The following is a 4546-nucleotide window of genomic DNA, read 5'->3' as shown; positions in this document are numbered from 1 at the left end:
ATAAACAATAATACTCACATGGAAATATGGTGGTTTGTGGGTCCTGCCTAACTCAACCACATCTGTACAATATCCCAACACATTCAACCCCCTGCACTGCCCAGACCCTGATGTCCTCCCCCAGGCTTCACCCTCAATGCCCCCACAGCACCAAACACCCATGTGTCCCTGCCTAACTATCCACAACCCTGGCTGACTCATCAGTGTGACCTCACCTCCTCCAAGAAGCCCTCCCTGACTGTCTGACACTGGGGCCTGTTGACACAGCTGTCTCCTCCACCAGACTGGTGGCCCCTGAGGTTCAGGGCCCTGGTCTGAGTCACCTCCCTGTGCCGGGCATTGCCCCACTGTGGGCCTGGCATCACCCTGCAGCGAACATAAGTCCTTTACCAGGCCTTTGCCTGCTCCCACCTGGTTCTCTCAAGGCTTCTCACTCCTTCTGCCCTGGTCTCCCCAGACCACATTCAGAGACTATGCCGTGGTGGGCAAGCGTGCAGGGTCCCTCTGGGGAGAAGGCTGTTGAAGGAGCTGGAGATGCCCCCCACCCTATCAGCACTGCTTCCTGTGAAGGTTCCCACTCCTGTGCTGTCCCTACTCCTCAGCTCTGCCCAGCCTCAGCCATTTCCTCTTGCAAGGAATTCTGGGAGGCTAGATCCCTGGGAAGAGGTGCTGGGGGGGCCTGAATCTGAAGGGGAAGAGGGGCTGGGGTGTCCCTGTCTATGAAGGAGGGGGACCTGGGGGGGCCAAGGTCTGAGGTAGGAAGGGCTGGGGAACCCTTGAGCTTGAGGGGAGAGGGGCTGAGGACTCCTGGGTCTGGGAGGGTCCTGGGGGACCCCTGGATGTGAAGGAGGGGGGCTGGGAGACCCCTGAGTCAGAGGGAGGAGGGGCTGGGGGACCCCTGAGTCAGAGGGAGGAGGGGCTGGGGGACCCCTGAGTCAGAGGGAGGAGGGGCTGGGAGACCCCTGAGTCAGAGGGAGGAGGGGCTGGGAGACCCCTGAGTCAGAGGGAGGAGGGGCTGGAGGACCCCTGTGTCTGAGGGAGGAGGGGCTGGGAGACCCCTGAGTCAGAGGGAGGAGGGGCTGGAGGACCCCTGGGTGTGAGGGAGGAGGGGCTGGGAGACCCCTGAGTCAGAGGGAGGAGGGGCTGGGGGACCCCTGGGTGTGATGGAGGAGGGGCTGGGAGACCCCTGAGTCTGAGGGAGGAGGGGCTGGGAGACCCCTGAGTCTGAGGGAGGAGGGGCTGGGAGACCCCTGAGTCAGAGGGAAGATGGACTGGGGAACTTCTGTGTCTGAGGGAGGTGGGTCTGGGGGACCCCTGTGTCTGAGGGAGGAGTTGCCTTGTGCGGTAGCTGGATCTGTAGGAGGAGGGGCTGGAGACTCCTGGTTTTGAAGGAGGAGGAACTGGGGAGACTCTAGGTGAGAGGGAGGACAGGCTGGGGAGCCCCCTTGGTCTGGGAAGGAAGGTTGGGAGTGTGTGTGTGTGTGGCTGTGTCTGCGGGAGGAGGGGCTGGCCCCCCTGGCCTGAGGAAGTCCTGGATGCTGGAGCTGAGCACCCGTGGGGCTTAAGGCCACTTCCTGCTTGCTTGTCCACACTCTGGTTTTAGAAACATCTGGTTTTATACAGCTGCTCCACCCGGACAGGGTGGGGTGGGGGCTGGGCAGCCAAATGCCCAGCTCTGAGTGGAACCTCACTGCCCTCGCCAGCCCCCTGCTTGGAGGAATCACCCTCCCTTCCCGCTCTGGGCACCCATCACCCTGACACAGTCAGACACCAGGCAGAGGCCCAGGCTCTGGCCATTGCATCAGAGACCAGAGAGGCTCCCGCCCTGGCGGGGTGGGTGGCGCCCCTCCCCAGTTCTCTCGGCTGGGTGTTTAGGGGAAGAGCCACCCTGATGCTGACCCCCTCCTTGACCCACAGCTCCACCCGGGGAAGCCCAGGGCTGAGGACTTGGCAGCTAGCTGGCGGTTGCTGGGGAGGTGGGGGGGGCGAGGGGGGAACCCCCACAGGAAAACCTCAATGACAGAAAAACAGTCAGAGGGAAGCAGTGGATGAAGAAGAGCGAAAGACAAAAAAGGAGAAACATCCGGGAAAGTACAGCGTTGAAAGAAGTGTCCAGATGCAGAAGCATCAAGGGAGGGTGGGGATGACAGGAAACAGACGGAGAGACAGACAGACAGGCAGAGAGACTTAGAGAGATAAATGAATATATAGGCAGATGGATGGACAGGTAGATGGTAGATAGGTGGAGAGATGGATAGATAGGTGGTAGAGAAGTGGAAGGATGGGTGGGCCCATGGACAGACCGGAAGACAGACGGACGGGGCATGCAGCTCAATATTGAGCTCAAGCGGCTCGTGAATGAAGCCCTGCGTTCAACTTTCAGCACCACAAATAAAAAGAACAGATGATAAATGAGTGGATAAGTGAATGGCCAGATTAAATAGATGACAGCGATGGAGAGGTGGTTCTATTAGACTGGATGGAAAGGAAAAAAGAAGGAATGGGAAGGAAAGAAAAAAAGGGAAGAGGACTTGGAAATACAGGTATTTAGAGAAAAACAGAAAATTGTGCCAAGAAAGACTAAGGCAGAGGGGCCAGGTAGTGGCATACCTGGTTGAGTGTATGTCTTAATAATGTGCAAGGACTGGGAGTCGGGCAGTGGCGCAGCGGGTTAAGCACACGTGGAGCAAAGCGCAAGGACCGGCGGAAGACCCCGGTTCGAGCCCTGGCTCCCCACCTGAGGGGAGTCGCTTCACAAGCGGTGAAGCAGGTCTGCAGGTGTCTGTCTTTCTCTCCTCCCTCTGCCTTCCCCTCCTCTCTCCATTTCTCTCTGTCCTATCCAGCAACAACAACATCAATAACCACAAAGATGTTAAACAACAAGGGCAACAAAGGGGAAAATAAAATAAAATAAAAAATAAAAGTAAAAAAAAATGTGCAAGGACTCAGGTTTGAGCCCCGGGTCCCCACTTGCAGAAGGAAAGCTTTGCAAGTGGTGAAGCAGGGTTGCAGGTGTCTCTCTGTCTCCCTCCCTACCTTTCCCTTCCCTCTCAATTTCTTGCTGTTTCTATCCAATAAATAATTTTTAAAACATTTTATTATTGTTGTTATTTTTGATGTTGTTGTTGTTGGATAGGACAGAGAGAAATGGAGAGAGGAGGGGAAGACAGAGAGAGAAAGAAAGACACCTGGAGACCTGCTTCACCGCCTGTGAAGTGACTCCCCTGCAGGTGGGGAGCCGAGAGAACCAGGATCCTTATGGTGGTCCTTATGCTTTGCGCCACCTATGTTTAACCCTCTGCACTACCGCCGGACTCCCTTAAAAATTTTTTTATTGGGAGTCAGGTGGTAGCACAGCGGGTTAAGCGCACGTGGCGCAAAGCAAGGACCAGCGTAAGAATCCCGGTTAGAGCCCTGCTCTCCACCTGCAGGGGAGTCGCTTCACAGGTGGTGAAGCAGGTCTGCAGGTGTCTGTCTCTGGCTTCTCCTCCTTTCTCCATTTCTCTCTGCCCTATCTAACAACAACATCAACAACAATAATAACTACAACAACAATAGAAAACAACAAGGGTAGCAAAAAGGCAAAAGTAAATATGAATAAATGTAAAAAAATTATTTTTTTTATTGGGGGCCATGCGGTAGCGCAGCAGGTTAAGCACACGTGGCACAAAGCACAGGGACTGTCATTTCCAGCCCCTGGCTCCCCACCTGCAGGGAAGTTGCTTCACAGGCGGTGAAGCAGGTCTGCAGGTGTCTGTCTTTCTTTCCCCCTGTCTTCCCCTCCTCTCTCCATTTCTCTCTGTCCTATCCAACAAGAACGACATCAATAACAACAACACTGATAACTACAACAATAGAAAATAAACAAGGGCAACAAAAGGGAAAATAAATAAATATTTTAAAATTTTTTATTATCTTTATTATTGGATACAGACACCCAGAAATCAAGAGGGTAGGGGACATAGAGAGGGAGAGAGACAGAGAGACACCTGCAGCCCTGCTTCACCACTTGCAAAGCTTTCCCCCTGCAGGTGGGGACCGGGGGTTTGAACCCGAGTTCTTGAGCGCTGTAACATCTGCGTTCAACCAGGTGCACTACCACCCAGCCCCCCAATAAATAAATTTTTAAAAATTAAAAAAAAAGACTAAGGCAGAGAAACAATGACACACACAGAGAGAGAGAGAGAAAGAGAGGGAGAAAGTCAGGAGAGCAGACAGGGGAGTTGATATCATGGTTCTGCAAAAGATTTACATGTCTGAAACACAAAAGGCCCCAAGTTCAATCTCCAGCACCACTGTAAGTCAGAGCTGAGCAGTGCTCTGGTAAAAAAAAAAAAAAACAAATTAAAAGAAAGAGATAAAGTGGTCTGGAGAGATAGCATCATGGTTCTGCAAAAGACTTTCATGCCTGATGCTCCAATGTCTCAGGTTTATTCCCCAACACCACTATAAGTCAGAGCTGAGCAAGGCTCTCTCTCTCTCTCTCTCTGTGTGTGTGTGTGTCCCTCTCTTATTAGAATAAAATAACTAAAATATATATTTTTAA

This window comes from Erinaceus europaeus, chromosome 2 (assembly GCF_950295315.1).
Source record: "Erinaceus europaeus chromosome 2, mEriEur2.1, whole genome shotgun sequence".
Classification (NCBI taxonomy): Eukaryota; Metazoa; Chordata; class Mammalia; order Eulipotyphla; family Erinaceidae; genus Erinaceus; species Erinaceus europaeus.
This window is presented reverse-complemented; position numbering follows the sequence as displayed.